This window comes from Mytilus edulis, chromosome 6 (genome assembly GCF_963676685.1).
Source record: "Mytilus edulis chromosome 6, xbMytEdul2.2, whole genome shotgun sequence".
Taxonomy (NCBI): Eukaryota; Metazoa; Mollusca; class Bivalvia; order Mytilida; family Mytilidae; genus Mytilus; species Mytilus edulis.
In genome coordinates this window covers 53517394-53524607 of record NC_092349.1, presented here as the reverse complement: position 1 = coordinate 53524607, position 7214 = coordinate 53517394, and the positions used below count along the sequence as shown (strand labels likewise).

Below are 7214 nucleotides of genomic sequence, written 5' to 3'. Positions count from 1 at the left end.
TACCTTGATCTACCTTCAATCCCATTGTGGTATTTCGGTATTCAATCCAGAAGAAGTTTGAACTGTTGAACTGTTGAAATGTCAGTGCGAGTGCAAAAATAACGTTTGTAAACAATGAATGACGTCATGTGTAAATTCAATCACATAAACGTTTTACAATAGGCAATTGTATGTTCCATATTGACGCGCTTTTGTGATTACGATAATAACATCAACGGCAAAATTTGAGACAACAGCAGATCAGCCGGGAAGGATAGGATACAGCAGAGAAAATATCGGTTTACCAGCCACTTGCAGAAAGTCTTAAAGTTACAGAAAGAGACGATTGTTACGACAAGTCAGAGATGGCGGATCCTTTTCGAATCATCTACGGATTGCTATTGTTCATGTATGTTTTACATATGTCTTCTTCCATCACAAGTTTTATTCCGTGAGCATCCTGTCAGATCATATATTTTGCCGGAATCAACATTCTGTATACTGTGTCAACAGAATACAGAATGTTGATTCTGTATTTTGTTGACACAACATTCTGTATTCTGTTGACATTTATACAAAAACAATGTCTTTCCCTTCAAGAATTTAGTTCAAATGTGGTTCATAAGGGAAAACAGAACATTCGATTTACATATATATATATATATTTGTTTATAAAAAAAGATGCCGTATTATTGCCAACGACACAACAACAACAGCAACAACATATATTTTATTTGCCAATCATGGCACCCAAAATGAGTGGAATAATCACAACTCTCCACAACAGATCAGATGACCAGAAATTAACAAATATAGTTCACCATACGGCCATCAATAATGAGCAAAGCCCTATCGCATAGTCAGCTAAAAAAGGCACCAAAATGACAAATGTCAACGAATTTAAACAAGAAAACTAACGTTTTATTTATGTACAAAAATCAACGAACAATGAATATGTAACACACCAACAAACAAAAACCACTGAATTACAGGCTCCTGACTTCGGACAGGAACATATATACAGAATGTGGTGAGGTTAAACATGCTAGGGTCTTCCCCCCTAAACCTGGAACAGAGTTGTAACCGTACTACATAACACCAAACTATAAAATTCAGTTGAAAAAGGCTTATTTAACTTTAAATAACATGAATGCAAATAGAAATACATCTCAGTAACAAAAACATAATGGACGTTACCGTTACCCAACAAAAAAAGTCACTAAATACAGATCTGAGAGTACTTGCAGTTACTGACAGCTAGTTCAAAGCCACTAACAACTAATAACAACAAGAGTGCACACACTGAAATGTCTCGCCCTCTTTACTAATCCTTGCTACTATCTTGATAGACCTTAATATAAAGCTTTATTACAACTGTCACATAAACTCAACATTAACCAAGAAAATTAAAACATTGATCAATGAACCATGGAAATGAGGTCAAGGTCAGATAAACCATGCCAGGCAGACATGTACAGCTAACAATTCTTCAATATTACAAATATAGTTGACTTATTGCTTATAAATAAAGAAAAACAGACCAAAACACAAACACTTAAAACTTAGCAATGGACCTTGAAAATGAGGTCAAGGTCAAATAAAACCTGCGTAACCGACATATAGATCATAAAATATTTCCATACACCAAATATAGTTGACCTAATGCATAAAGTATTAGAAAAACAGACCAACACACAAAAACTTAACTATGACCACTGAACCATGAAAATGAGGTCAAGGTCAGATGACACCTGCCAGTTGGACATGTACACCTTACAGTCCTTCCATACATCGAATATACTAGACCTATTGCTTATAGTATCTGAGATATGGACTTGACCACGAAAACTTAACCTTGTTCACAGATCCATGAAATGAGGTCGAGGTATATATACGTTTTATAAGTTGCACATTTTTTTTTTTTTTTTTGCCTTTTAAATCTTTCTGTTCGGACACCATATAAGTCCGACACCACAATAGCCTGACGCCCTATTAGTCCGACGACCCATTGGACCGACACACGAATATTAGTAATCCGACACATAATTATTGAGCAATACTTTGTATGAATAATATTTATATTTCAAGAGGATAATCCCAATAGTTTAAAATGATCCTACTGAGATTCCTCAAAATAATAACATATTGGAGTACATGTGTTAAAAATTTGCTTAATGTCCAGTGGCAAATATTACATGCATGTTCAAAATAATTGTTAAATAAGTACAATAGGTAAGTCCTGTAAAAGATGTCATCTGGGGTGAAAGAAGGTCAATGAAACTTGGACTGCCACTGGACAACGAAAGCATATTGAAATTTGAAGGTGGACAGGAATTTGCCCTCCTGCATATTCAGACAAAAGGCCACCCATGGCCTCTAAAAGAGTTGTTGCAATAGTTATTAACCTGCAGAGATCATGGCACTCTCTTTCTATACATGCTATATGAGGCATCCGATTAAAGGTGACCAATCTTACATTTGTTGAAAATTAAACATCCCGCACAATTTTACTACCAATGTTTTTACTGTTTTTACTGTATCACATAAACATTATCCGTTGTGATGACAGACTTGCACTTCTGGTGACATTTTCTTAGTGAGAATGTATTCACATATGGAACAAATCTTGTCCTTATGTCCCACGTAAGTGTCATCAATTACTCCTGAACCACTTTACAGAATTTTGTAAATCATCGATACAATCTTTATCTCATGATGTATTTTTTCAAAGGACAATTTACAAAGTGTTACGTCCATAATTAATACCATAACATGCATGTTGGGAAAAACAACTTTTTTATAAATGCATGCAAAGTATTTGATGCAGTATGGTCTATTGTTATAGGTATCTAAAAATGGATCCCACCAGAACACAAAGACTAAGTCTATGAGGAAAATAAAGTTTTAGATCAACGACTAAAAATTGTCATGAACAGATAAAATATGAGATAGAGATAGAACTGGTATGAAAGGTGACAGTAGAACATTGACATAATTTGAAAGGTAGGTATATATATATATAGTTTTACACTCAATTATGATTTTTTTAAAGTAAGTATTTGCAATTATTCCTATAATTTTATTTCAATATCATGAACTGTTGTAGTGTGTTCATATGACAACAAACCAACAACGAGCAAATTCAAAAGAATAAAGAGTAGAAATACAATTCTTCAACAATTGAAAGATATCATTAAAGTTAACAAAAAAGTCTACGGGAAGTACATATTCGTACACACAACTTCTCATTTAACTGTTTCACAGATTGCATTGATATTGTGCTCGAATAATCAGATTATATTAATACACATGTGTTTTGGTGCCGATCCAAAGATGTCAGAGTGTTACAGCAGGACATAGTTGAACTTAGAAACCTAAAGGAAATATAAACAAACATCTCCTTCTCTGTAACCGAATAACAGATTTAAAAAATAGTAATATATTATAATGAGAATTTCCACTGGTATTAATAATGAAAAAATTCACAAAAAGAATACTTTTATTAATTTTTTAAACTATACACATATAAAATAATAAAAAGTTGTAGGATTGTCACTGAGACAACTATCCACCAAATTTGAGACGATGTGAATGTGAACAATAATATACAACTGTGCAGACTTCAACAATGAGAAAACCCATACCGTATTGTCGGCTACAAAAGACTATGACATAAACAATATATGAAACAATTTAATTTAGAAAAATTAACGACCTAATTTATAACAAAACAAATTAAAAATGTTAAAAGTGCAGCCCGTATTGAAAACATGTAGATTTGCCATGAACTCAGACTTGGGACGCTAAACTTCTTCTCCAAATCGTATAAGATCAGGCCCTGAGGTCATAAAAAAATTTCTCAGTGCCCGGAGAAAAAAAATCGTGGTCGAAAATTGAAATCCAGCATTTTGATTGGTTGATTTGTTGATTTTGGAGTTTGAGTAAATAACTGACTCGAAAGTTTAATGACTTCAAGGCCAGTTTTCAAGTAGGTAAATCAAACATTGTTCCATTTTTTTTCTTTCATTTTTTTCCCTGTATAATATAAACCTTGTATAATTAACGTTATACCACCTTTAGCAATGCATGTACACTGATTCACATTATGTCATGGTTGACCTATGTTTAATCTTATTATTGGATTTTAACAAAATGATAAATGTTATAATCCACTTTTTCCTTTCCAGAAACAAGTTGGCAAAGATATATATCACAGTACTGATATGCACGAGGGTAGAAATGTACCATAGGAAGAGCAGTGGAAAATAACATTGAAGCAGAATTATGAAACAGTTATTTTAAAAAACATTAAATTGAGAGAGAGAAAAACACATTTTTTTACTTTTTAATGCTGTTCATTCTTAAGATTACTGTTTATTGTATTTGCAATGGAAGTTATTGCAGTTGATAAGAAGATAGAACTAAAAATTTGAGTTCTTCAGCTTGTTTTTATTCAGTCAATAAAAATCAATTTTGAAAAGCAAACCATATATGTTCAAAAATCAAAAAGGTTAATTATGTACCAAATGACCTCCGTCAGACATTAATCAGTCTGTTGGAAATCTTTCTTTAAATTTTTATACTTATTTTACAAAATGTACCTCTGTTTGTATGTCTGTAAGATTCAAATCCATCAGAGATTTCTGAGGAACTACAAACCAAGAGTTTCTGAAAGTCATCAGTACTCATGTGAACATGCTATACTGAGTAATGTAGTTCTCACCCTTTCAACTCCCCGTTAACGGGATGCCTAAATATTGTAACACCAAATTTCATATATTCTGTTCGTAAAATACGCTCTGCAGTTTTATAGGAAAGAGTACAAGAGTTATGCATACACATGTATTTAAGTTACTATTCACAATACACTCATTACAAGTGAATGAAATTGCAGCATGATTAATGTATACAAAAAAAAAGAAATCTGTCAATAAATGTATTTAACCATTAAAAATCTTACAATGAGCATATGATTGGAAATTTATTTATGAGAAATTAGACTAAAAAAGTGGTCGTATTCTGAATCTTCGCTCAGCTCACAGTAAAAGGAGAAAAACATACACTGTTCAGTCTGAAGGTACTTGTTCATGTAGGGGGACATGTCTTATAGCAGATTCTCTCCTTGTGGTGAACTAGCATGTTAAAAAGGAGCTCAGTGCATTATTGGTCTAGTTCTGTACAAAGTATGTTAATTACATTGTATTTATATCTGAGTATCATGTCCTCTTCCTGCACTTAACTTGCCACTGGATCACATAACATCAATCCATCCACCCATCTTCTCAAAAGTAATATACCGAGTTCCAATGTTCAATATGTTCTGATTTGACTCAAGCAAGATATAAATACATGTAATATGGTATTGTCAAATAGAAGTATTAATAAGTATTAAAAACATAAACCTTATAGACCACACAAGATGCAATTCTGACAATAAATATGACATAAAGCCAGAATATTTAAAAAAAAAGGCTAAAGTAACTGTCGAAGAGCTGGATCTAAAGCAAAACCACTTCAGGACAACAAAAATCAGAGAAATAAAAAAAAAACATAACGAAAACATTAACATGTCACGATATAGAAAATGAATGGAAATGGGGTTAGTGTCAAAGAGAAGAATTAACCCACCCCAAATATACAAAACAACTAGGCATCACTATACAGATACAGTCTGATTTAAAAAGTGTTATAATGAAACAGTACTGAAGAAATCTGTAACGAAACACTACTTACGAAATCATTATTGAATCATTACTGGCGAAATCGGCACTGAAACAGTACTGAAACAGTACTGACAAAATCAGTACTGAAACAGTACTGTCAAAATCAGTACTAAAACAGTACTGTCAAAATCAGTACTAAAACAGTACTGTCAAAATCAGAACTGAAACAGTACTGGCAAAATCAGTACTGAAACAGTACTGTCAAAATCAGTACTGAAACAGTACTGTCAAAATCAGTACTAAAACAGTACTGTCAAAATCAGTACTGAAACAGTACTGTCAAAATCAGTACTGAAACAGTACTGTCAAAATCAGTACTGAAACAGTACTGACAAAATCAGTACTGATTTCATTGAAAGTATAACATTATAAGTTTTCAGTCTTTCCTAACAGTACTGATATGCACGAGGGTAGAAATGTACCAAAAAAGTGTGGGTAAATTATTGGTAGTGTAGTATGTAAATAAATTAGGATTTGAAGATAAAATATGTCCGCATAAGGGAATGGTAAAAAAAGTAGTGATTTATTATACAATGTAATATTCAATATACTTTTTTCCTATTTTGTTTTACTTTATGTTAGTGAGTATACAACGTAAATTGTTTCATATGTTTTCCCGAAAATGTCAGAAAAATTAAGAAAAGAAAATTTGAAAAGCTTCATTAAAGATATGATGTACTTTAATGGATCACTTCTCCCTTATCATTTATAAAGCTTTACTTTACAGCACATGATGGTAACCGTTTGCCGTTCTATTTTTGTTTAATCAGACATTGACAGAGTTGCTTATAAAAACACATCGAGTAGGCAGCTATTTTGTTGAGGTGATGAATCATTCATATGTTCATAATTATAAAACGTTCCATTTTTCGAAATATTAAGGATTTACTACCTTAGGACTAAAATACCTTAGCTATATTTGCAAAACCTTCCGGAATTTCGGAAATACGACATATCTCGATTAATCTTGTAGCAGCACTACTTTTGTTGAAGTGCGCATGTATAAATAATATTGTAGCAATGCCGGCTTCTATTTATCGGCCTTTGTTGTTACTGAAAGTACCACATTCGTTCATTAGCAACGCATTATCTGATACACTCTGCTTAAATAAATTATCACGGATGGTGTTACTTGTAATTAATTCGCCATGAACCTTAGATGAACATAGATAGAGCTCATATTGACTATACATTGTTATTTTTACACCAATGCAATCCTCACGGGTGTATTTTTTGTTAAACTACAACCTATGCGATGTTGTGGTGATGTTTATTGCAATAAGTCCCTGTTTGAAATCTTGACCTGACCTGAATAGTAGTTTACTTTGATTACAGGCCACAGTTATATTTCAAAACAAAATGCACAGATATTATTGTAAGACAAAGATAATAATTTGTATTATTAAATAATAATACCAGTTAATCAAATTTAATATCAAAAAGTTAAAAAAAAATCAACCTGACACGATGTAACACTCAATCTCCCTTAGGTTGCCTATTACAATTCTAAAG

The 7214-nt window shown here is 32.4% G+C and overlaps 1 long non-coding RNA gene across 1 annotated transcript; it reads left to right on the top strand.

The window, feature by feature from the left end:
- Positions 1 to 240: 240 nt before the first annotated feature.
- LOC139527871 (uncharacterized) lies at positions 241 to 4458 on the top strand. Its single transcript, XR_011665474.1, has 3 exons — positions 241 to 388; positions 2825 to 2982; positions 4167 to 4458. It is a non-coding gene; the product is annotated as an uncharacterized lncRNA (long non-coding RNA).
- Positions 4459 to 7214: the final 2756 nt, after the last annotated feature.